General features: G+C 41.7%; 1 protein-coding gene and 1 long non-coding RNA gene across 3 annotated transcripts in view; one reads left to right on the forward strand and one right to left on the reverse strand.

Annotated features, from left to right (window-relative positions):
- Positions 1-8,765: 8,765 nt before the first annotated feature.
- Positions 8,766-9,971, reverse strand: LOC308404810. The gene is made up of 3 exons (XR_013973203.1): positions 9,431-9,971; positions 9,234-9,345; positions 8,766-9,153 (listed from the first exon to the last, which is right to left on the reverse strand). It is a non-coding gene; the product is annotated as an uncharacterized lncRNA (long non-coding RNA).
- Positions 9,972-18,339: 8,368 nt separating this feature from the next.
- The window catches only part of LOC308385602 (uncharacterized protein), a 42,291-nt gene continuing 32,848 nt past the window's right edge, over positions 18,340-27,782 (forward strand). For both annotated transcript variants that reach the window (XM_080864622.1, XM_080864621.1), the window contains exon 1: positions 18,340-18,587. The gene's annotated coding sequence lies outside the window, so the exon portion shown is untranslated. The remainder of the gene's footprint in view (positions 18,588-27,782) is intronic.

A 27,782-nucleotide genomic window follows, 5' to 3' on the forward strand; every position in this document is an offset into this window, starting at 1 on the left:
AAATGTTGCAAATGATTGATGTTGGGTAGTTTGTTTACGTTGTGGATATGAATATAGAATGGACTACTAAAAGCAACTCATCATGGTCACTCAATTGACGGTTTTCAGATAACGTTAGCAATCGTGAGTCACGATTGCTAACGTTATCGTGATTCATGAGACTAGCATTTCCCTCCTCAGGTTGCTAGCTGGCTAACGTCATGCATGCTACTGATTAACCTTAACTTTGGGATAGGTCAGTGATGCAGTCAAGTATTATTATCAGATTAGACAAGATTACTTTGTATGTTGCTGCATTTCAGGATATCTATAAAGACGCATATCTTATTTATGCCATTGACGTCTGAACACATAAATAGTTCTCGTCTTTCTTTAGGTTCATAGATCAAGGGCGACATCTGTTGGTGAAACTGTAATATGAAACCTATATCTTCCAGTAATATAGATTTCCTACTTGCGCATTTATATCAAATTATGTACAGCATGTTTATATTGCCATTTGCCATTATGAAAATCTATACATGTAAAATATAGTTAGTAATTTTTAAATGTACCAGTGACTTACTTAATTTATTAGTCTTATAATGCAATCTTTCGTAGGCCTACTGTAGATTCAAAATTGTATTTCTGTAAAATCCCTGAATATTTTCTCTTGTATGCAGGGTCAATGCTTAAATATGTTCAAGGAGGATCTCAAGGACAGGATGAACCATCCAGTAGTAGTGCCATCCCTGGACATCAACCACCAGCCATTGTAGACCCTGCAACAATCCCTAGCCAAGAAGAACAAGAACCATCAACCACCAGTTCAGGTACAGTTCCATACACAAGTACCACTGAGAGTCCTGTCACTGAGAGACTATCAGAAAGTGACACTCTGGAGACATGTGTGCCCCCTTCAACCGATCCTGCTCTTTGGCCAGCTCACATTGTAGATGCTGATCGTGTTGAAATTGTGCGGAGAGGTCCTTTTAATGTCAGCTCTGATTTTAATTTTCCAAAGGGGCCTGATGGAAGAGCATTTCACACTAGCCTTAAGTTCAAAATTCTTCCCAATGGAGAAAAGGTTCACCGGAGCTGGTTAGTGTACTCACCGCAGAACAATGCTGTGTTCTGCTTTGCATGTAAGCTTTTCAGTGTGAAGGATATAAAGCTGAGTACAGAGGGCTTCAGTGACTGGTCGAACATCAACATCCGTTTGAGGGGTCATGAGTGTAGCCAAGACCACATACAGTGCATGCTTAAGTGGAGAGAACTGGACACACGGCTAAAGAAAAGCATGGCAATAGATCAACAGGAGTTGACCTTACTAGAGGCAGAAAGGAAAAAGTGGCGAGAGATTCTCAAACGATTACTCTCAATAACTCTCTCACTGGCTTCCAGAAATTTGTCTTTTAGGGGCTCTTCTGACTGTCTTTATGAGCCGGACAATGGCAACTTCTTGAAGGAAGTAGAGCTTATGGCAACATATGACCTTGTAATGGCAAATCACTTGGCCAACATAAAAGATGAAGGTTCCCACACACATTACCTCAGCCCTGAGACACAGAACGAACTAATTCAGATTATCTCTTCAGAAACATTCCGCGCCATTGTGAAGCAAATCCAGTTGGCAAAATACTTCTCCATCATTCTTGACTGTACTCCAGATGTGAGTCACACTGAACAAATGTCAGTCATAGTACGCATTGTTTGTTTCCAAGCACAACCAGATATTAAAGAATACTTTCTTGGCTATATAAATGTGGAGCAAACAACTGGCCTTAACCTGTCCAATGTTGTCCTTGACAAGTTGAAGGAGCTTGGCATTCCATTTGAAAACTGTCGAGGACAGGCCTATGACAATGGGGCCAACATGAAGGGGAAGAAGCAAGGTGTTCAGGCCAGACTGCTACAATTAAACCCGAGAGCATTGTTTGTGCCTTGTGGAGCTCACACGATGAATCTGGTCATAGCTGATGCTGCCAAGTCCTCTCCAGATGCAACTGGCTACTTTGGGTATTTGCAGAAGTTGTTCAATTTCTTTTCCAGTGCCACCCAGCGATGGGCCATTTTAACAAAACATGCGAAATTGACACTTAAATCTTGGAGTGACGTTAGATGGGAAAGCAGGCTTCAAAGTGTAACTGCTGTCCGGAGTCAGACAAAAGAAGTGAGGGATGCTCTCCTGGAGGCCAGAGAAGCTGTAAGTGATGCAGTCGCAAAGGTGGAGGCTCAAGTGCTTGCTGAGGAAGTAGCCTCATTTCGATTTTTGATTTGCTCCATCGTGTGGTGTGAACTTCTTACAATCACAAACCAGGTGAACAAGTTACTACAGTCCAGCTCCATGCAGCTCGATGTTGCTGTCAGGCTCATTGACACTGCCAAAAGTAACCTCTCTAAATACAGACAGTCTGGGTTTGATGAGGCTGTGTCAGCTGCCAAAGAACTCTGTGAGGCCCTGAACATAGAACCACAGTTGAAGGAGAAAAGGCTCAGGAGCACAAAAAGGCAGTTTGCATATGAAGCTGTTGATGAGCCCCTCCATGATGCCCTTAAAAAGCTTGAGGTCACATTTTTCAATTGTGTTGTGGACTCTGCTTTAATCTCCCTACAGGAGAGGTTTGAGACCATGAATCAAGTGAAGGAGAAATATGGAGTGCTGCTTGATTTCAGCAAAGTGAATGGGATGTCCAAGGAGGATTTAAAAAAACACTGCACTGAAGTACAGAAGACACTGACAGATAAGGGAGTAGCTGACATTGATGGACCTGAGATGATGCAGGAAATCATCAACCTTCCTCAGCTGCCACCACAGACGTCTGCTTTGGAAATGCTGTCATTTTTACATGACAATCAGCTTCAAGAGGTATATCCCAATCTGTGGATTGCTCTGCGTATTGCACTGACCCTGCCTGTCACAGTTGCCTCTGCTGAGCGAAGCTTTTCAAAGCTCAAACTCATTAAAACGTACCTGCGTTCATCAATGGGGCAGGAACGTTTAAGTGGTCTGGCTGTTATCAGCATCAATGGTGACGTGGCTCAAAGCTATCATATGATGACCTTATAGCTGATTTTGCAACCAGAAAATGCAGGCGTGTGCCTCTCTAGGCCCTAGAGAGGCACACCACGCCTGCATTTTCTGGTTGTCAGAGTATGCCCTAGAGTCTAGGGCATACTCTGACAACGAATTGTAAAAATGTTTAACATAGTTACTTAAGGAATGTGGCTTTTGTGTTCAAATTCTTATTTTTCTTATTTAAGTTTCTTATTTAAATTCTATTGTGAAACTATTTGTAAATATATTAATAATAATACTATTATATTATATATATTATTTTTTTATAAAAAAAATTACACATTATTGCCAGGCTCTTTGTTCTTGTTCCAATGTTCAATTTTTGTTTCAGTATTTATTTGTAACAGTATTTTTAACCTCCTTTAACCTTATTTATTTGTTTAACTGTCATGTTTGTTGTTATTTAATTAAACAAATTCCACTGAGAAATTCAAAAGTATTAATGTTTTGTTTTTTTTTCAGTGGCGGGGGGGGCACCATAAAGCATTTGTGCTTAGGGCACCCAAATGGCTAGCAACGGCCCTGATCCTGGGTCCTTTTGACCCAGCGTTTTGTGTTTTCTCTTCGTGATTGTGGTTCTGTTAATTCTCTGGTTAGTGTTTACTCTGTTCTGCCCGTGTGTTCCTGTATCTAGTCTGCGTTTCTTAGTTTGTGTCTTTTCTTGTGTAAATTCCTGTTTTATTGTGAAGGTCTGTGTCTTATGTGAGTGTTTTCAGTTTGCCTCCCTAGTCTCGTCATGTTAATCACTCCCAGCTGTGTTCCCACCTGTATGTACATAATCGCCCTGTGTTCTCTGAGTGTATTTAAGTTGTCTTCTGTCATAGTACCGTATTTTCACGACCATAAGGCGCACTTAAAAGTCTTAGATTTTCTTCAAAAAGTGCGGCGCGCCCTATAGCGCGGTGCGCCCTATGTGTTGTAAGGAGGACGTAGTAGAGAACACCATGAGAACGTTAAAGGGTGAAGTGTGGGCGTTGATCGTATATACCGGGACAATCGCACATACCTGTATAAAAGAACAGGTATGTGCATTATGCAGGACATCGTTGTTTTAACAACCCTGAAAATGGCAAAGAGACACGCTTATGAAGCACAGTTTAAACTGAAGGCCATCAGCTACGCGGAGGAACATGGAAATCGAGCAGCGGCGAGAGAATTTAAGATTAACGAATCGATGGTTCGCAAATGGAGGAAGCTGGAAAACAAGCTCTGGCAGGTCAAGAAAACGCAGCTGAGTTTCCGCGGACATAAGGCGAGGTGGCCCGAGTTGGAGGAAAGACTCGAGCGGTGGATCATCGAGCAAAGAGCGAGCGGGAGAAGCGTTTCGACGGTCACCATTCGGCTAAAAGCAGTTTCACTAGCTGAAGAGATGAACATTGAACATTTCCAAGGAGGTCCGTCTTGGTGCTTTCGTTTTATGAAACGGTGCCATTTTTCCATCCGGACCAGGACTACGGTAGTGCAGCAACTTCCAGCGGATTATAAGGAAAAGCTGGCCATCTTCTGCTCCTACTGCAGCAAACACATCGGCGACAAACACATCCAGCCCAGCCACATCACAAACATGGACGAGGTCCCGCTCACTTTTGACATCCCGGTGAGTCACACTGTGGAGAAGAAGGGGACCAGCACGGTAGCGATACGCACAACGGGGTATGAAAAGTTTTCTTTTACTGTTGTGCTTGGCTGCCATGCTAATGGACAGAAACTGCCGCCTATGGTGATTTTTAAGCGAAAGACTTTGCCTAAAGAGAAGTTTCCAGCAGAAATCATCATTAAGGCAAATGAAAAGGGCTGGATGGATGAGGAAATGATGAAAGACTGGCTGAGGGAGGTGTATGAAAGGAGACCAGGTGGTTTTTTCCACGCAGTTTCACTAAGAGTGGAAGGCAGCGTCGGGCGAGTTACGCCACAATTTGCCAATGGATTGTAGATGCTTGGGCTAACATGTCTGCTGGCACAGTTGTTCGAGCTTTCGCAAAAGCCGGCATCGTTTCCGAGGAGCCGCACGGCACGGAAAGTGACTCTGACAGTGAAGAATGTGAACTTGGCATGTTTGATGGAGATTTAGCGCAGCTGTTCAATTCAGACACAGAGGATGAGGACTTCGATGGGTTTGATTGATGATAAAAATGTGAGTACCAAACTTTGTTTTGCTCCTGCTTTATTTTTAAATACGCACACTTGTATGCTTGTGTGTTGTTGATGATGACGATTACTGGTAATAAAAATGTGAGTACCAAACTCAGTTTTGCTCCTGCTTTATTTTTAAATATGCACACTTGTATGCTTGTGTGTTGTTGATGATGACGATTACCGGCAATAGAAATGTGAGTAAGGTACCGAATTCAGGTTTGCTCCCGCTTTATTTTTAAATACGCATACGGTACTTGTATGCGCCCTATGGTCCAGTGCGCCTTATGTGTGTGTTAAATACAGTAAGGGCACACATAACTGAGACTGCGCCTTTTAGCACAGTGCGCCTTATGGTCGTGAAAATACGGTAATTGCTGGTTCGTCTGTGTTATTTCCCTTCCACCCTTCTGTGTTGATTCTCTGGTCATTCTCCCTGCAAGTCAAGTTCGTATTCCGGTTAGTGTTTTATTTAGTTTTCCCAGTTTAGAGTTTTCACCGTTCTGTTCCTCGCCACCCTGTCTGTTGTACCTTTTGGTTGCAAATAAACTCACCCTCCACTTCAGCAGCCTGCAGTTTGGATCCATTATTATTCACACGGCTTGCCCCGGCAAACCGTGACAAGATCTTCAGTGAACCTCATGTAATTTTCTTTCAGAAAGGAGCAATTTTTAGCTTTCCTCCAGATCGGTCGCGAGCTGATCTTATCACAAATAGAATGATAACCAGCCTTGGTTTCTTCTGAATTTCGCTGTAGTGGCCCAGGGAATGAACTACATCAATGCTGTTTTTGAATCCTGCACTTGTTTCCCCGGCAACAGTGCAGCAGATGTCAAGTACTTTTCTGGTGATGTCTTCTTGCTTTTGCTCAGGGACACCTGAGAGCCTGAGATTTCATCTCCGATGGTATCGTTCAACTTCGTTGACCTTCAGTTCTACTTGAGACAATCTGCTGCTGTTTTTTCACAAGTAGATTTAATTGTTTGGGTGACATTCTTCAAAGATTCTACTTCCAAGAACATGGTCTCGATGTTAACAGTATTCTTGCTGATCATAGCCTCAAGCCTCCAAGCATTTCGTGATACACAGTCATATTTACATTATTTGTACAGTATGAATGATTTGCTTTGGTACCTGGTCAAACTTCAGTTCTCTGTCTGCCTGGCTCTGTTTCTCCAATTAGTGAGTTGGAGAAAGTTTCTCCAACATTTTCACTGTTTTTCGCTTCACGCTGCAAGTCACACTTGTGTTTACGCTGAGCAGAGACGGCAAACAGAGCCTTGCATTTTCGCCCCTCCCCCCTCTGCTCAGCGCTGAGCTGAGGGGGTGGGGCGGTAGTTACACTCGCAACAGCAGTAGCACACAACAAGAGCAGGAGGGAGAGGGAAAGAAAGCGAGCCGGGAGCAACAAGAGAGAACACCGTCTCATTGGAAAGGTATAGTAAAGAAAATGAGTGACACCAAGAAAAGAAGCAAAGTCTGGAACCATTTCAGTCTTACTGACAAAACAAAGGCAGAGTGTAGAGTCTACAAGAAAAGGATATCATATAGAGCTGGCTCCACAAACAACATGCATAGGCACCTCAGAACTGTCCACCCATCAGTGCAATGGGAAGATTAAACGCAGTCAGTTGAGTGTGACATTAATATTTGTCAATGACAACCTTTCCCTTAATTAAAGATCTGGGCTTGTCGCTGGGCGTGTTCCTTTTTGAAGGACATTTCTGTACCCTTTAGGCTTGGTACATTTTTGTACCTTATGAAGTTGTACCATCTGAAGTACAATCATGTACTTTCCTAAGACATAAATGTACCTTCAAACTATAGTACAGAAATGTTCCCTTGAAAAGGGTACAATAGGGTACCTATGAGGGTAAGCCCCAGCGACAACCTATTTCGTACCTAAAGAGACAAAAATGTACCCCAATAGTCCAAAATATTTGGTTATTTAACCATTTATTTTCGATAATAGAATCACATCAAAGCATTTAAACAACCACAGGAATACCTCCTTGATTACATTCGTATATTGCCATAGGACATGTCAAGAAAAATACATTCATTTAAAAAAAGTAAACAATCACATAAAGACATTAAACACCTGGGCCCTGTTTCAGAAAGCCGGTTTAGAAAACTCAGAGTGAAAAACGATACGCAGGGTTGAGTAACCCCGAACTGTCCAACTCGGAATATTCGGTTTCAGAAAGGCTGATAACAAGTAGTTCAATCAACGCGGAGTTGCTTTAACCCCAAGTGAAGCGCGCGGACGAGGATACATAAAGCCCTGATCAGTGGAGCACAGATTAAGCGAGTCACCATGGAGACGGAGGGAAAGAAGGCGCGGTCAATGTATTTTACAGCGCTTGAGGCCGAAATTCTGATGGCAGCATATGCCGATAACATGCAAATTCCGCGGAAAAAAGTAACACAGCGACAGCTGCAAAAGAAAGTGAGCATGCATGGCAAAACATAGCCGACAGAGTCAATGCGTGAGTGTTAATTTAAACATTGATCTAGGGATTTCCACCCATTTAACACGTTATTTTATCATATGTTATTTTATTTGTTATTTTATACATTTTATTTTGTGACGTGATGTGAGCGCAGGTGCAACCCAAGAGGCCCCAAACGTTCCTGGCAGCAAGTAAAAATGAAATATAAAAATATAGTCCAAACAGGTAAGGTGTAATTGTATTATGAGCCATAGTGCTTGGTCTGTTTGTCCGATGTAAATCAATTGCAGTTAGAGGCTACATTAATTTTCTGTCTGTAAGCACTTATTGAAATTATCTGAGCACATTACAAGTACATATTTGCTTACTCTGTATGCTCAAATGTGACCCGTTATAGCCAACAGAAAAAAAGCGGAGGCCCGAAAAACAGGTGGGGGTCCACCACCACCACCACTCACAGAGGCTGAGCAGTTGGCCCTCAGCCAAAACAGTGGGCGCCCTGTGGCCGAAGGCATCTCTGCGGGGACATCCTCTGTGTCAATAACCCCGCAAGACACAAGTGCCTACAAAAGGGGTAAATTCAAAATAATACATGATGTGCATACATCCTTTCTTCACAGTCACCTTTGCAGTGCTACTCATTCATTTGATAAACTCTTTACCATAATGGATTATTTTGTAGTGAAGTTATTTTCCTACTGATCTTGCCTTCCCTCAGTCTTGGTTGTCTTTGAGAGCATAATGACAATGAAGTGTAAGGTGATTGGTATGTTTGTTAATTGCCATTTGGTCCCTTGTAAGTTATAAGTGACCTGTATAAACCTCATATTCTATCAGTTGATGGTGTACTGCATCTGGTGCAGCCTCCTGTTGAGCCAGACCAACATGCAGTTGTGAGTAATACTCCACAGATTATATGAGTTTACAGTAGAACAGCAATGTTGTTTATTTCTTTACTACAGGAAAATAATGAAGAAACATTGACAGCTGTTACAGAGGAGGAAGCAACAGAGACACTTTATGAGGTTTACATCTTTTAATACTTTGTGTACAGGAAACACAGGTGACCAATAAAGCCAGTTGAACAAAAAATCTGTTTATTCTTCTTTTAACATGTTGAGGTGATGGGTCAAAAGAAATGATTGTGACATATGGTGTCTCTGACTGCTCTTCCATCTTGTATGTCCGTGGGAGGGTCAGGATGTTCATGGTTTGGATCACTGCTGTTTGGTTCAGAAGGACAGTGTTCTCCTCTAATTGTGGCAATGTTGTGAAGAATCACACATGCCACAATAATGTCACATGCCCTTTCTGGGGTGACCCTGAGTCTTTGCAGGCACTGGAACCGGGCCTTAAGCATTCCGATAGTCATTTCAACTCTGGCTCTTGTCCTGCAATTAGCCAGATTATATCGCTGCTGTGGGCCCGGTTCAGGGTCAGAGTAAGGGGTAAGCAAATAGGGTAAACATGGATACCCCCTATCACCAAGCAAGTAGCCAGTGAACTCTCCTAAGACAGAAGGATACACTTCAGTTCAAATGTCCCTGAAGCAATTGGTCTTTATATATTTTAAAGTATTTTCAACTCACCATGTCCAAATTTTGTGCTCAGTGTACATTCACGGAATATTTGTGAGTCATGAACAGAGCCTGGCCACTTGGCTTCCACATTTGTGATAATGTTGGCAGCATCACATATGATCTTCACAGTGCAGAGAACACAAATTAGCATCCATTACTATAATGAAATAATTTGTTAGTTTGAAATGCTACAGGGAACTATGTACCTGTACATTAATGCTGTGGAAAGACTTCCTGTTCACATAGTCTCCTTCATTTACTGAAGGAGCAATGATTGGAATGTGAGTACCATCTATACAGCCAATCACGCCTGGGAACCCTGAAAATAAATGTAAAATTTAAGTAGTAGTTCAAGTATCACCACATCATAAATTAAGTTTTGGTCATCCTGATACCTGCAATTTTGTGGCATCCCTCTTTGATAAATCTTGTGGGTCTATGACCGGGGAACACCACAAACGAGTACAGGAGACGTTTCAGTGCAACTGTAACATTCCTGACTGCCCGACAGACGGTAGCCTTGGAAACGTGCTCAGCGTCACCAATATTATACAGAAAGCTCCCGTTTGCAAAAAACCGAAGTGCAATACAAATAATATGTACAGAACTGAGAGCATGTCCGCGATGTGTCACATGCGTAATATATGGCCTGAGGATGTTATCCAAATAAATTATAGATTGTGCTGAGAAACGGTAACGTTCGCACAGACAATCATCAGGAAATGATAAAATGTCCAAACGCGCTCTGATCACTCTTTCCCGGCGGAGAGCTCTGCGGAGAATTTGGGCTTCACGATCTACTGGCTCTTCAAGGAAGGGACACGCCATGTCTGACACTTCCTACTGTCAGGTTTCCGACAAAGGGGCGGAGACAGTCAGGGTTAGTTGTAGTAAACCTGCTAGGGGGCAGGTTAGCTTCACGGCGTGTGTCGTCATAGTGACTCACTCAGGCTTCAGCTGAACTCGCTTTGTGAAACCGAAAACCCAGAGTTTTCGTTAACTCAGGGTATACTTACTCAGTTTTTCCACTAAACCGGCTTCCTGAAACAGGGCCCAGAACACAATGTTTTGACGGATCACACATGGCGTTGAAAAGAGTGATACTTGGAAAAAGCTGCCTGGCAGTCATTTATTCCACAAGTGATGCTGAAATGAGGCTCATGTGCGTGTACTAACCCAACATGTGTAATCAACTTCCTCAGAGTAAATGTCCTTTTTGAACATTTGTGGAGTAGGGGCATATTTAATAGAGTTGGTTAAGTACCCTGGTGACACTTACTGGCAGGGGTTTGTCTCCCTGGTCTCCTATGTTGACAATGCAGTTCTGAAGAAAGACAAGTGTTTTCTTGAAGTATGCAGGGTAGGTCATGTTGAACACGAAGAAGGTGGAGTATGCTGAGATGTAGGCCTCATCCAGCGAGCAGCATGAGCAAACATCCACTCTTTCAACTGTGACAACACAGCGACACTGTCTTGAGAGGGCAGTTGTCCAACTTTTTTTTTTTTTTTTTTTTTTTTTTTTTGCCTGTCCCGTTTGGCTCTTTTGCCATCAGAATTGTTGTCTAAAGGCAAAGAAAGATGCCCAACGGATTTACTTTACCAAATTGACCATCCCAGCCTTGCCGTAATGGTCCATTTGATTCACCTTTTATTGTTTATTTTATTTTCACTTACTGAATACGGGACAGACTTGACTGGGGGAAAGAAGGGGAGAAAGAAAGAGGGAAAGAGAAACAGCTGAGAAGAGGGACGGGGGAGAAGGGCAAAAGACAAAAACCAACAGAATGGGCAGAAAAAAAAAAGAAAAAAATGCATATATCAATCACCTGGATCACCTGCTGAGAAAGAAAAAAGAAAACAAGCAGAAGAGAACAAGAGTAATAGAATAAACATCACAATGATATATGGGAATATGACAGTAAATACTAAATATTAAACATTATTGTGCAGCACATAAGATCAACAGAACACAGTGTGCTTTGAGGTAGGAGCCAAAAAGAGTGTAGTTTGTGGGTGTGATCACCCGTGTGTACACCTGTGAGCATGGACGCGCTTGTTTTTTTTTTTGTTTTTTTGTTTAAAAGGTTCCTTCATGTAATAATCTGCTAGAGGGTGTGGGGGGGCCACAGCCCCGTCCTCCAGGGCATGAAGCAGGTATGGAGGAGATCAAAACTCCAGACATCCAGAGGGCCCCAGAACACAAGAGACCAAGGAAGAAAAACAGAGGGGCAGCTGCGCCACTGTCCCAGAAAGAGCTGAGGAGAGTCCCAGATGAGGGCTCACTCAGCAGCCGCGGAGCAGAAGCCAGGGGGAGTTGCAGTGACGCGCCCGTGAGCTCCACCGGCAGCCAGCCGTGCCTGAGTGACCGAGCCCCAGGCCGAGAGGCCGGGGGCACCCCACCTCCGAAGTGGCCCGAGCGAGCCCCAGGCTCCAGGCCCCGATAAGCGGCCGCCAAGGAGTGAGCCGGTGTGTACCTGGACGCCCATCCCCGGACACAAAGAACCACCAACGCACCGATGTCTGAGGGAGTCCGCCACTGGCAGGGGAAGTGGTGGTAGGGGGTGATAGGCCTCCAAACCTTGGAGGGCCTGAGATGTCCCCAGAGAGGTGGCGCCTGACACCCAACCTGACATATAGACACAGAAATACAGGCACACACATATACAAACATCCATTCCCACCCTCATGCTCTCATAGGGCAGTTCGAATGAAGGATAAGAGTTGGGCAGTTGTCCAACTCTTATCCTTCATTCGAATGGTTGGGTATGGACTCATGGGAGTATTCTGCAGAAGAGGAAGAAAAACATTAGTATACAGTATGTTTAAGCAATATGTGCCAAGTGGGTTTTCAACAGATTCCTCAAATTACCTTCTTTTTTTTTGCTGCAAAACAAAACTGTCTATTCTGATAACCTGTAAACATGGCCCCTACTCCAAACAAAAAGCTTCTTGACCAATGACTGTTGTGGTAGTGTTTGATAAGCTGCTAAAGTTTGACATAATATTCAAGGGCAAAAGCAATCACCCCTGACAGTGACAGTACCTGTGAAGAAGAATTTCCCTAAGGGGACAATAAAGGTCTATCTATCTATATAAACACCAGACAAAACCCAAGAGCACAGCAGCACTGTGGATTAACAGCAGTGTTTCCCCTACATTCGCTTAGCTGTGATGCTGAACCGCAGCTGAATTCAGCTCCATGCCAACAACACCGAGAATGAAACTTGTGGCCAAAGGCTATGCATTGCATCATGCATTTACCTTTCCAAGGATGATGAAATCTTCTATCTTCTCCTTGAAGATGGATGGCAAGAGGAGAAGTGCCCCCTCGAAGTCAATTCCTAGGTCATACAGATGCAAATGCACTTCATTAGATTTTGATAGCATGCAAATTCCCATTAACATGCTCTTGACATGGCACTATGGTACATCAATTATCTTTGGAAGAGAGAGCAAATGAAGTGTCACACAATTTACTATTTGTATGAGGTCAAATTAGCACCTGTAATGTCTTCAGCCAGTGCATTCTCTCTTGCCTCCATGTAGACCTTCTTCAGTGGCAAATCCTTGGTCATTTGAAGAACATTTTGAAGAATAGCAGTGAAGTTTTTGCTAAAGCGGCGACAGATGTTGTCTTGGCAGGGATGCATTAAATCAACCTCATCACACAACTGGAAATGAAAAGAGCAGAATAGACAAAAGAATGACATTTTACACTGAGGATTTGAACTTTTGAAATGTTTAAAGACACAGACTGTGTCATGATAGCTGTGTGGCAGGCAGGATGAGGACCCAAAATGCAAACTCACGGACTCAGGGGATAAACTCAAAATCACAGCTTTAATGCTGGAAGGCAGATCACAAGAAATACAAAACTTAAACCAGGAACAATAACTAACACTTGCAGAGAGACACAGGGAAATCCACGCAGCTATGAGGGAGACTACGACACAGAACTGAGGGAGACGCAGACATAAATACACAGAGGGTTAACGAGGGAAGTGGGAGCACACGGGGAACACAGCTGACACAGATAATCATAACGACACAGGGCAGGAGTGAACACAACATGACGCATACTGACGAGAGACTGTCAAAGTAAAACAGGAAGTACACAGAGGTTCAGACAGGAGGAGAGAGAGCACGGGGAGAACACAGACATAACAGGCTGGGGAAAACATGGAATAAAACACGAAAGGGGACAAGGGCTCATGAATACATAGAGGGGCACACAGGGGGTGAGAGTCACAAAGGGAAAGCACACAGGGAACAACATAACAGGGCAACTCAGGAAACAGAACCTAAACAGGGAACTGAATACAAAAATACAAGAGAACTAAGAATACTGGGCCAACACGGCCCAGGACCATGACAGACTGGAGATAAATGTAAAGTGCTTTAACCCTTGAACAAAAATTCTAAAGATAATGAACAGATTGATTAATCAGTTAGTACAGAAAATAATAATCAGATTTAGAGACAAAAAAATCATTAGCTGTTTCCCCAATCATCTTAACAATTCTTACCCCTGCAGATGTCCCCAGGAATGGATATCTCTTTAATAGGTCCACAGTACACATTCCTTCAGCTACCTCTCGACGTCTCCATGCAAAGGTTTTTGTCATGCGGTCTTTCACCAGTGCTGTGTCAGGATGTAGCTTCTTGTGCTGATCATTTAGCACCTTGATATGATCATCAACGGAGGCTGCATCTTCCCCCACAAAGGACAAATTCTTTGTCAAAGCAGATATCAGTATTATCATAAGTAAACTCTGATACGTTAATGTTACTCGAAATGCGGTAATTTGTACACCAAATGCTTTGAAAAAAATGCTAAAATGTTGAATAGGAATTGCAAGTTGAGCTGACTTTTGTTAAATCAACTGTGAAGTTCCTTTTTCTATGTTAATGTTATCTGTTAACATGTTTCTTTCAATTAATGTTTACTTTTAGCTTTACAGTGAACATAATAAGACTACATATGTTACCTTAGCTCTTAAAGGCTGAGGGTGTGAGGACTTACGAGAGAGGGCTTCAGTCTCTTCAGACAGGAGCTGCTCGATTCCTCTGTGGTCCGATGTTTCTGCGTGCGTCCAAACTTTTCTTTAACCCGGTTCACTTCTTCGTTGCTGATTAGGGGAGCCCGTTCTGCTTTGAACTTTCTCTTGAGTTGGCTGTGCCAGGTGTCCTAGTTGTTTCAAATGTATATAAGTAGTTAATTATGCTTACTTTATATTAATATAATCTATAAAAGAAACAAAAAAGGAGAGGTACTCACATAACCATTTCTGTGTACATCTCTTAAGAAAGGATACTTCACAATCAGGGCTTTGATTACCTGGATGTAGTCTGAGTGGGTTGGGTACCTGTTTCAAACATAAGAAAAACAACCCACAGTACACTGATTACTCTTATCCTTTCCTGGGGGCTTTTCTGTTCTTCAATTCTTCTAATCATATTGTTATTACCATAAATAGTATGTTGTAGATCAAATCAATGTAGCTAAAGTTGATTTTAATTTTTTAAAAATGGGCGTGGACAAACAGCCACACCTCTCCCAATCTTCATTAATTAATTGACTGCAGTCCTGAATTATTAATTTACTCTTGAGCAAATTCGAAAATGAACACTTTGGATATCATAGTCCAGACAAGGTCTGGAGACACAGGATGTATGGTTTTACCACTATTGCCAGTTCATTGGAACCGTGTGTCACGCCAAACTCGAACGCTGGTCTCCAGATTGGGAGGCAGATGGGCTAAGCATTTGTTCTCTGCCTCTCTTACACCAGCAATATTAATATTAAGAAATTAATGTAATTATTCAGAAAGGAACCCTTACATTGTGTACTGTGACAGCATTTCATAAAGAGTCCCAATTATTTTGTTTCGGTACTTCTGTTCTTTCTGGACTGGTTCTTTGAGATCCAAGCGACTCTGGACATCTTGTGGGAATTTTGGAACGGAAATAACTGCAGGCAGTCTATGGCAAGAAGGTATAGAACTGCAATACAGTAGGAAAACAGCATTAACTAGCCATTTTGCAAGTGCTTAAATGCATATGCAAATTTAGACATTTATCGCAACCTACCTCTGGTTTGCTTGGGACACTGGACCTTCAACTGTACCTTCAAATGGGTCGACCGGTTGTAAAGTGATGATGACTTCCTTGTAGCGATTTGTGAAGTCTCTGAACTTCAGCTGCTTTTTGAAAGACTTGTCAAAAAGATATGCAACCATGGTCTCAGTGAGTCCACAGTCTACCGTCTCTCCATCTACATCGTTATCTGAAATATAAAGTACAGTATGAAATAAAAATAAAACCATTTTCAAATTTAGTTTTAAAGTGACATTATGGTCAATACATAATAATAATAATAATAATAATAATAATAATAATAATAATAATAATAATAATAATAATAATAATAATAAGCTATCATTGTGAATCTGTCTATATTCCCCAAAAGGAAGTTACAATTAATTCTCTTGATTAATTGTTAATATAAATTAACTGGTAATATAAAAATGTAAGTAAGTGTAAGTGTCCCTGCGCAGAGCTTACAGCTCTCATATTCGAAAATCCCACTAAGTAGGTGGAATGGTACAAATGTGTACCTTCCATTGTTTAAAATCCCTTTGAGCGGGAAACAAGTTAGATGCCATAAATTTTGCTTAGAAAACGATTTTGTTAATAGCTATATTTACATACTAGCATGTTTTGCGAAATTATTGATTTTTTTACATTGTTGTACACGGTTCGTCACTATTTATTGATAAAACACTCGAATACGGCGGGCAGATAGACGTTGAACATTCCACCAACAGTCTAAATAGTCCACATTTGTACCTTTCTTTGTTTAAAACTTAGCTAACTGCTAGCTTTCGCCCATGTTAAATCTAGCTCTTCGGACTTTTGCTAACTCTACTGTAAAATTACACGTTGTAATTTTTATAAAAACACAAAATCACACCCGACTTACCTCTAAATCTTTGCGCCTCGTCGTCTGACACATCAATGCCTTCTTCCATCAACCTTTTAAGGAGCTCCTTCGTCGATAACCCCCTGAGAGTCATTTTCTGCGTCAACGCTAGTCAGCGCGGAGGCGGAGCACTCATCGCTGCTGCCTTTTCGGACTTTGGGATTAATGCGCGTTGCGAACTTGACACATGAAAATACGACATTGTGGTATTAATGCGCAGTTGTTTAGAAACCGTTATGCTGTCTTGGCGAACTATATTTGTAACTTACAAAATGTAGTCACCGTAACATAAAAATCTGCTTGACATTTTAACTTCCAAAGAACCTCGGTTTAACTTGATGTTGCAAATTCCATAAAAACCTCACAATTAATGAACAATTCTAGGATGTAGTAAAAGCAAAAAAGTAAATGGCCAAACATAACAGTAAAATGATTTCACGTTTTTGAAAGATTTAAAACATTAAAAAATTATAACTGGAACTTAATAAAATGGAAATGGACCAGTTTTTTTTAACATCATTTGGTTGTGCCTGCATGTCATTGTGTGTGTGTGTTTTTTAATATAATTTAACATAACTTACACAAAGGTAGGTTACAGATATTCTTTGCATCATAGGATAATTTACGTACAGAGGAGAGGACCAACAGATTTGATTATAACATGTAGCTTTTATGAGCACACTCACATCTCATATGAATTTTACAATTAACCAGGCCGATCCAGATGTTCCCATGCTGACCCATTACCACATTCTGCCACTGTCACTGCAGTACAGGTCAAAATGGTACAGATTTGTACTTTATTTCAAATTGAACCTTTAAAGGGGCATTTCTGGACTTTTAAAGACCAGTATTGTACTTTTAAGGGAACATTTAAAAAAAATGTACCTATAGGTACAAAAATGTTCTTCTCTCGTACCTCTATTTCTGAGAGTGTAGAGACAAAGCATGTACACACTTCAAAACACGTACAAACTCTAAAACACAACAGAAGTGCTCCAGGATGCTACGGGCCGTGTTGAGCTTTCGTTACCTAGTGGCTACACAAGCCAGGAAGTACCAACAATCAGATTGGGTGTGTGGTAGTAACAGGTAAATGAAGTTGTTTTTTATATATATATATATATATTTTTCCTTATATATATATATATATATATATATATATAAGTAAGTTCAGTTAACGCTAGAAATGTGTTTTGGAGTTTGTACATGTTTCGTCTCTAGGGACCCCCATAGATATTTATATATAAACATACATTAAAAAAAAAACATGTTTTTTTACATTACTAATTCCTTTTGTGCATAATTTTATATTGTTGTTGATAATTAATTAATTAAAGCAACAAAACAACCTGAAGAGTCGGCTGGGAGCCGAAAGAGCCGGTTCTCTAAAAAGAGCCGGAAATCCCATCACTATCTCCAACAGCACACTCGCAGGCAGCAGCTCCCCCCGCCCCCTCGCTCAGTCGCTTTGTGTCTGAGTTCGGATCATACCAATATTAGGGTATTTACAGTTGTAAATTCCCACAGTGTGCACTATGTGCTTCGAATATTGTGTGTAGTTTTTGTCTTATACAGTTGTCAGTCAGGCATCTAACTATGAAAAATTGCACTCCAAAAGACCCCAGGCTTCTGAAAAAACAACCTGGGCTTAAGTCCAGTAAGCCCCCCCCCTCCTATTCCGCCACTGTGCTGCAGATGTTAGTAAATCTGACCCTAAATGTTCCTTCTTCTTTAACATTCAAACGTTGTAATGAAGGGATATTTTTAGCAGGCTGTTCTCGTTTATATGACTTCCATAAAACAACAGGGTTAAAACACATTGTGACGAAGTAAGATGTTTGTTTTGTAGTCCATCTTCTGCACAATGTAGTTTCAACAGGCGGACATCCGGTGTCACATTGTTACAGAGAGACGAGTGTAAGGCTGTTCCAATTCTCAGAACCGCTCCTCTCTTTCCCTGAGTACTTAGCAATTCTCCTTCCCAAGATGACGTTTTCTTCGAGGCCAAGGAAAAGAGTTTAGATATGCCCTAATTTTGAAATAACACCTCACGTGGTTACGTTGTTCAGCTGAGTCACGTGACCGCACAGCAACAAATTACAGCAGAGCCGGAAAAGGAGGCGGAGCAAAGTGTGTGTGCAGGAGAGGAGTCGAGCAGAGAGAGCTGCTTTTTCATGAAACGGGAGTAAAGTAGTAAACTTACAGGAACATATACCACTGCCAACGTTGGGATTAATTTCTGCATCGATCTGCACACCCTTGTCTCCTGGATCGTAGCTCAGATCAGCGTGAACCACGTGGGTCTCTGCTCCCTGATTTGTTTAGAAAGACTTCCACCTTCATCACGGAGTTTCTCTCGGTTTGTGGGCTCATAAAAGGTAAACACCGAGCTAACTTTAATGTGGGTTCAGTTTATGCTGTTGATAATAATAGATTGCTTGGTATACATTGGAGTTAGGCAGACTGTAGAGTTTGTGATTGCTTGCAACATTATAATATGGCGGTTTTTAGGGGATAAGAATACATATAGAAAAATATTCTTTAAATGTGAACAAAAGGATGGGGTGCAGGGCAGGAGAACAACCAAACCCCAGGACATGAATCCACGGGTACAAGCGTGGGGGAGGGAAACCAGCCTTTAGAATAGGACTTCATAGGACCGTCTCTGTCTTGTTTCTTTATGTTGTTGTGGGTTCTTAAGAATGACACCATTACTTGAAGATAAGGTATTTTATCGAACTGTGGTTCACATGTAAACAAAGCTTCGCCATCACAGTCTACCCCGAGGTAACTCCCTCTGCTCTCTAGCTCCCCCTACAGTCTAGGAGTGTTAACAACATAAAACATGATACTAGGCAAATAAGGATTTGCTGTTATCATTACATCTTCCTTTTTTTTCAACCATAAAATAACATACCTACTTTCACAAACATAAACAGTCTCTATTTGTTTTTTACTCGTTAAACCAGGCTTTGTCAAAGTAACGTTAACAACACAACTAGTTTTCAACAATTATGGTCCATTCAACACTAGTAAACAAACATAGTGAAACTTGCATAGATACTATGACATCATCTTCCAAACAACATGTCAACACATTACATCTGTTCAATCAGTCTCATAGGTGGCTTTACTTGTCTTACAGATCTTCTCAGTGTTTGTTCTTGTGTATGCATAGGTGTTTCAGGTGATAGTGTCTCATGTGTGTGTTGGGGTTGTTCAGCAGCCTCCAACCTCTGCTCCACTACTACTGGTCCCTTAAGAAGATCTCGGCGATTTCTTCTCAGCATAATTCCATCTTCTCTCTGAATGATGTATGATCGTGGTTGATCTTTCCTTAGAACAGTTGCTTTCTGTGCCCATGTGTTGGTTTTGTCTTTGAATCTCACTTGATCCCCAGCATGCAGTTCAGGTAGGTTTTTTGTTCCTCTGTCATAATAGAACTTCTGCTTTGCTTTTTGTTGCTCGTTAAACTTCTTCACGCTGTTTTCCTCTTTTGTTTTAAGCAGATTATCCTGAATGGGCAGGTTTGATCTCAGGCGTCGTCCCATAAGAAGCTGTGCTGGTGACATACCACACTCAAGTGGCATTGTGCGGTATACTAGCAGGCTTTGGTAGAAGTCAGCACCACTATCTCTCGCCTTACTCATCAGCCTCTTCACTGTTTGGACGGACTTTTCCACTAGTCCATTAGATTGTGGGTAGTGCGGGCTTGATGTTGTGTGAACAAAGTCCCATTCTTTGGCAAACTGTCCAAACCTAATATTGGAGAATTGTGGTCCATTGTCTGTGAACACTTCACTTGGCACACCGTGTCGTGCAAATACAGCTTTCATAGAGGTGATTACAGCCTCTGCTGTTGTTGTTTGCAGTCTACATACTTCTGGATACAAAGAGTAGTAGTCTGTGACCACAATATAGTGCCTCCAATATAGACACAAAGAGGTCAGCCCCCACTTTCTGATATGGTCGGTCTGGCACTGGGTGCGGCTTTAGTGGCTCGGCAGGATTGCTTGCTTGATATGTCAGACATGTTGAACAGTTCGACACTTCATTTGTCACATCCTGTTTAATCCGTGACCAGTACATCACCTCACGTGCTCTCCTTTTACATTTTTCCATGCCTAGATACCCTGCTTGTATCTTTTTGAGCATCTCTCCTCGCAGGCTCTTTGGGATGACAATTTTACTTCCCTTGAACACCACATCATCCACTACAGACAGTTCTGCTCTGCAGTTTCAATACTCTTGAATAACAGGTGAGCAGTTTTGCTTACAGCTGGGCCATCCATCTATGATGGTTTTGCGTAGTGTTTGTAACGTTCCATCTTTGCTTGTCTCCGTTCTGATGAGCTCCATCTTCCCTTCTGCAACAGGAAGTGCACTTGTGACCATGCTCACATATGCTCTTACATCATCATCCATCTTGGTGTTTGCTGGCTCATTCGGATCAATAGCTCGGGATAATGTGTCAGCTGTGTACATCAGCTTGCCAGGTGTGTACATCACGTTAAACGTGTAACGTTGCAGCCGGATCATCATTTTTTGGATTCTCAGTGGACAGTCATTTAGTGGTTTTTGGAACAATGCTATCAGTGGCTTGTGGTCAGTTTCAACACTGATGGCCTGCCCGGACACAAACTGGTGAAATCTCTCACAGGCGTACGTTATGCTGAGCAGTTCTTTTTCAATCTGTGCATATCTTGTCTCTGCGTCTGTCATGGATCGCGATGCATATGCAACAGGCTGCCACTCATCATACTTCTGCAGAAGAACAGCTCCAAGCCCACTCTGTGGTGCATCTGATGAGATCTTAATAGGTCTCATTGGATCATAAAACTTCAGAACTGGTTCCTTTGTAAGCAGATCTTTCAAGTCACGCCATGCTTTCTCATGTTCATGATTCCACTACCATTCGATTCTCTTTTCAGTTAGCTGTCTCAGTGGCGCCATTTTTTCTGAGAGATTGGGTATGAATTTTCCCATGTAGTTTATCATGCCATTAAATCTCTGCACATCTTTCTTGCATTGCGGCCTCGGCATGTTTTCAATTGCAGACACCTTTTGAGGATCTGGTCTGATGCCTTCACTGCTCAGGATATCTCCAACGAATGTCAGTTCCTTCGCCCCAAGCTGACATTTCTCTTTGTTCAGCTTCAGATTGGCTTTTCTGGTTGCTTCAAGAACATTTCTCAGTCTCATGTCATGTTCAGCTTTTGTGCTACCCCACACAATGATGTCATCCATTGACGTGTCTACTCCTTCCAATTGTTCATAGATCATGTGTATTGTCTTGTGATACACCTCAGGTGCTGAAGCAATGCCAAACGGCAGTCGCTGGAATCTACCTGCCAAATGGGCTGTTGAACGTACACAGTTTTGAACTTGCTTCGTCCAGCTTCAGTTGCCAAAATCCTGATGAAGCGTCTAGCTTGCTAAAGTACTTCGCTTTTGCAAACTGTGACATTATCTCTTCTCTTGTAGGTAGTTTGAAATGTTCTCTCTTTATTGCTCTATTCAGATCTCTAGGATCCATGCAAACTCTGAGCTTTCCAGTCTTTTTCTCCACAATAACAAGAGAACTCACCCACTTCGTTGGCTCATCGATCTTTTCAATCACTTCCAGCTTTTCCATCCTGTCCAACTCGGCTTTCAGTGGCTTTTGTAGAGCATTCTCTTAGGTATGCAGTAAGCCTCAAACTTCTCCATTATTTTATTCAGCTTCATTCCGTCACCATCAGTAAATGCGAAGTTATTATAGACTTCCAGTGCCTCATCACCCACTATATGCAAAAACACTGACGCTTGCTTTTTATCACTTGCCTCGTCAAGTCCAATTGCTGATAGGTACAACGTGAAACGTTGCTTAAATCTTCTCCAATTTTCAGCCACATTTCCAGTCAACTGAAGAATCGGTGGTGGGTGTAAGCCGTCCATGCTTACGTCGCTAGGTCTCTTTTCTCTCCCTCGGCGAGTTAGCTACACTACGTTCACTGCTAAGCTGATCCGTCGGTACTGCTATATTGTAGTCCGTTTCCTTTCTTCAAGTCCATCTTCTGACACCATGTCTTGTTTCTTTATGTTGTTGTGGGTTCTTAAGAATGACACCATTACTTGAAGAGAAGGTATTTTATCAAACTGTGGTTCACATGTAAACAAAGCTTCGCCATCACAGTCTACCCTGAGGTAACGCCATCTGCTCTCTAGCTCCCCCTACAGTCTAGGAGTATTAACAACATAAAACATGATACTAGGCAAATAAGGATTTGCTGTTATCATTACAGTCTCCAGATGCATCCAGGCCTGGCCGTTTTGACTGAGACCGGTGTTCCAGCTTAACTGGCGTGCATATTAACTGGCTTTGGTCGATCAGATGTGTGGCAGCACAGCCGGGGGTGGCATCACGGGCATCGGCAAAACAAAAAAAAAATGCTCGTACTCATGTTGCCCTGACGTCATGCCAGTAGATTTTGGGAATGGTGTACGCACCGATCGGTTTTCTACCACCCATTTGCTGGGAGTAAGGGCACCCTGTCAGTGTCACTGCCCGATCCGTACCGGAAACCCGATCGGTACCCCGCATGCGCGAAATGTGTCTACATCCGGTCGAAGCGTTTTACGATAGTTAGGGGTCAGAGTATCTGTTAAGATGTTAAGAATAATAAGTATCTCTTAACATGTTTCCAATGATGAAGCATTTCAATATAATGTAGACAAAAACGAAAAATAAAAAGATAGTTACGGATCAGGACTCTCCGATCCTTATTGCACATGTGCAAAGTCGGACCGTACAAATCGGGTCTACCCAATCCGTACCGCACATGTGCAGGGGTTTTCTTCTTCTTCTCTTCGTTTAATGGCAGTTTACTCCCCAGTGTACAAGGATACTGCCACCTGCTGACCGAGCGAATGAACCCTATTGTAAACTGAATTAGCGTCATTACAAACGTGTGTTAAATTTGATTTAGTGATAGTCGAGTGTGTGGAGAAGATTGATTGGAATAGTGATGATGATGTCCGCTTACACTGTCAATTGTCAGTAAACACTTAATCTGGCTGATGAACCTACACGTGAGATATTACAAAGTCTGCATTATTAACTCTGTAATTAGGCGCCATTCTTCTTATTTTACGGCGCTATTGTTCAATCGGGGGACGCTCTCTGTTGAGGAGAAAAGCATGAATTTGTTTGTAAACAGATTATCCATTGTTTAAATGTCCCGGTAGTCGAAAAGGAGGCAAATCAAATCAAATCACTTTTATTGTCACATTACATGTGCAGGTACATTGGTACAGTACATGTGAGTGAAATTCTTGTGTGCGAGCTTCACAAGCAACAGAGTTGTGCAAAATACAATAACGTAAACAAGCAAAATACAAGAATGGCTACATCTGAAACTAATAAATATATGTACAATATATAATAGTATATGCATTTCTGGATGTGTATACTAAATGTTTTTCTACGTGTGTGTGTGTGTGTGTGTATACACATATTTTACAAATTGAATAGAGTAAACAATAAAATAAAATATATAAAAATATACAGAGTTTAGACATGTGCAAAACAGTGGCATTACTGTACAGTATGGAGTGCATAATGTTAAGTTCCAGTAGTGAAGCTGAGGTGTCTATGACGTGTTCAGCAGTCTGATGGCCTGGTGGAAGAAGCTGTCTCTCAGTCTGCTGGTTCGGGACCGGATGCCGGTCGAAGCGTTTTACGATAGTTACAGGTCAGAGTATCTGTTAAGATGTTAAGAATAACAAGTATCTCTTAAAATGTTTCCGATAATGAAACATTTAATATAATGTAGACAAAAACAAAAAAATAAAAAGATAGTGACAGATCGGGACTCCCGATCCTTACTGCGCATGTGCAAAGTCGGACCGTACAAATCGGGTCTACCCGATCCGTACCGCGCATGTGCAGGGGTTTTCTTCTTCTTCTGTTCGTTTAATGGCAGTGTACTCCCCAGTGTACGAGGATACCGCCACCTGCTGACTGAGCAAATGAACCCTATTTTAAACTGAATTAGCGTCATTACAAACGTGTGCTAAATTTGATTTAGTGATAGTCAAGTGTGTTTATGCTTGTCTGTGTGGAGAGGATTGTTGGAAAAGTGATGATAATGTCCGCTATCACTGTCAATTGCCAGTAAACACTTCATCTGGCTGCTGAATCTTCACATGACATATTGTAAAGTCTGTATTATTAACTCTGTAATTAGGTGCCATTCTTCTTATTTTACGGCGCTGTTGTTCAATCGGCAAACGCTCTCTGTTGAGGAGAAAAGCAAAAATTTGTTGCGAATACGGATTATCCATTGTTTAAATGTCCCAGTAGTCGAAAAGGAGGCAGAGCTGCTGAGAAATGCTGGGAGCTTACTGGGCGCTAACCGTGTCATTTGAATATATTGAATGTTGTAATATTGGCAAAGAGAGGAAGTGACGTAAGATTTGCGCATGCGGGGTACCGATCGGGTTTCCGGTACGGATCGGGTAGTGACACACCCTCCTTTTGCGAGGTGTGCCTTCTGCTTGCGGCACAGGGAGGAGATGGTGGGAGATTCTTTGGCTGGCTGGTGCAGCGTCTAATAACTGACCCGTAAAATAATCCAAAATAAAAACAAACCAACAAACACGAAAACACCAGAGATTATGATACGGACTTATTTGTTGTTTTGATATCCCAGCTGGAGAAGAAGGGTCAGATGAGGCTGAAATATTTTCCATCAAAGCTTTATTACTAATGCGCATTGATCCCACTACATCAGAGGTGGGTCGAGTATCCAAAAAGTGTACTCAAGTAAGAGTAGCATTACTTTAAAATATTATTACTGAAGTAAAAGTGAAAAGTAGTCGTCAAAAAAGTTACTCAAGTAAGAGTAAAAAAGTAGCAGCGAGTAACTGTTTGAAATGTCCGATTTCTTTTTTAAATAAATGCTATCAGACAAACAAAAATAAATAAATATACACATTTTACCATTTTCAAAAGGAATATATGTAAAAAGTAGGGGTGCAACAATACACAAAATTCACGGTTTGGTTCGGTTCGATACTTTGGTGTCACGGTTCGATATTTTTTCGATACAAAAAAAAATGTTCATGCCTTTTTAATTTGTCATTTATTAAAATTATAAATATATATTTTAACTCAAAAGTACAGTTTTTAAATTTAACCCTAACCCTTGTGCGTGTTTTTTATTTTGACAGCGAATGCGCACCTGCGGACCACTTATGTGCAGCCCTGGTTATATAGCTCGTCATATTGCAGCCACAGAAATTATTTTGTCCATGAAACCATAAAGCTGCACTTTCTTTTTGCCTTATAGTCTGATTTGTCATAACTTTTCCGTTTTGTGGTAAGCTTTTCTTTGGCTGTCACTTCTTCACCCTGACCTGTCTTATTTGGCTCAGCAGAACTGAAATATAAATCCTGCTGCTTTTACACACGGACTCACATAAGCTCAGCGATTCTCTGCGCGATCAACCTCTCACATGTTTAAGCTTGCTGCGGGAGATTTCACTTGTCATGTTTGCATAGTAAGCTAACGATTAATAAGACGATGTCAGAGGAATTGGTGCACAAATTATCATCACTCACAGATCAGTGCTGTCGCTCTCTATACACAGTTCGCGCGATTGCAAAGTGAAAGCAAAAAAAAACAAGCGCAAATTCAAACGCGATTTCAATATGTCACATATTGACAGTGGCTCACCCATGCCAATGACATAATTACCCAGCTACATTTCAGAAAGAATGCAAAAGCATTGACATATATTTTTGCTTCCTACAATAGCCCGACGGGCAGGGCAGAGATAGATTTTGGTAGCCCGACTGGAAAAATCGCTAGCCCAGGACGTCGGGCTAGCGATATTGCGAGCCCTGTATCTGATTGAGGAATCACTCATCTTTGGAAAAGAGAGTTTATTACAGAGAAATGTCTCTTTCCAAAATAAAAGCTATACTATCCGCTTCTTCTGGGGTATATTCTCAGCAGCATATTAAACATATCAGGTCCCCATAAGGAGAATCATGTGCTAACGGCTGTCTAAATGACTCGGGTAAAGTTTGTAGCATGCATGCTTGTCTTTGCACTAGGATGATGTAAATGTGCAGTTATATTCGTTGTGTTCCCACTAGTGCTTTCAGGTTAATCTCGTTGAAATGACCTTAACGCCACAACATGGCAAATCTCCGTTAACGAGCTACCCCTGATCGCCCCGTGCATGGGGCTAGACGGCCAACACGTTAACGAGCTAACTGCGCTAACACACTAGTTCCCACCCATGTAATTAAGCATTGCATGGCACATCCAACATACTGTTTTACTTTAGTCCATGACTCGCTTACCTTCAGGGTCATACGTCACATGAAAACCAAAATTCCAAACGCCAGATCTGAATGAGGGTGGGGGAGGTCCATGTTGTAAGGAGAGCTTAACTTCTGTCTCGCTAGCTTGCCCTGCGCTCTTCCTTCTGATGATGCTGTCTGTGTGGAGCGCTCAGTGGATCTGCGCTTGACAGTGCAGCCTAGGCGGAGTAGTCGAACGCAGATTCACTGAGCGCTCAACACAGACAGCATTGTCAGAAGGAAAGTTGATGAAATAAATTACAAATCTTGTATTGTTCGATACATATGCGTACCGAACCGAAAGCACTGTATCGAACGGTTCAATATCGATATGAATATCGTTGCACCCCTAGTAAAAAGATCAACAAAATAAGGCACAATTCTAATTTCCCAGATTTCAGTTTTTCACAACATAAAGCTTTTTTCACCAATACCTACAGTAAATAATATAGATATACAGGGAGTGCAGAATTATTAGGCAAGTTGTATTTTTGAGGAATAATTTTATTATTGAACAACAACCATGTTCTCAGTGAACCCAAAAAACTCATTAATATCAAAGCTGAATGTTTTTGGAAGTAGTTTTTAGTTTGTTTTTAGTTTTAGCTATTTTAGGGGGATATATGTGTGTGCAGGTGACTATTATTGTGAATAATTATTAGGCAACTTAACAAAAAACAAATATATACCCATTTCAATAATTTATTTTTACCAGTGAAACCAATATAACATCTCCACATTCACAAATATACATTTCTGACATTCAAAAACAAAATAAAAACAAATCAGCGACCAATATAGCCACCTTTCTTTGCAAGGACACTCAAAAGCCTGCCATCCATGGATTCTGTCAGTGTTTTGATCTGTTCACCATCAACATTGCGTGCAGCAGCAACCACAGCCTCCCAGACACTGTTCAGAGAGGTGTACTGTTTTCCCTCCTTGTAAATCTCACATTTGATGATGGACCACAGGTTCTCAATGGGGTTCAGATCAGGTGAACAAGGTGGCCATGTCATTAGTTTTTCTTCTTTTATACCCTTTCTTGCCAGCCACGCTGTGGAGTACTTGGACGCGTGTGATGGAGCATTGTCCTGCATGAAAATCATGTTTTTCTTGAAGGATGCAGACTTCTTCCTGTACCACTGCTTGAAGACGGTGTCTTCCAGAAACTGGCAGTAGGACTGGGAGTTGAGCTTGACTCCATCCTCAACCCGAA

The sequence above is a fragment of the Rhamphochromis sp. 'chilingali' genome (genome assembly GCF_963969265.1).
Source record: "Rhamphochromis sp. 'chilingali' genome assembly, chromosome: 1".
Lineage (NCBI taxonomy): Eukaryota > Metazoa > Chordata > Actinopteri > Cichliformes > Cichlidae > Rhamphochromis > Rhamphochromis sp. 'chilingali'.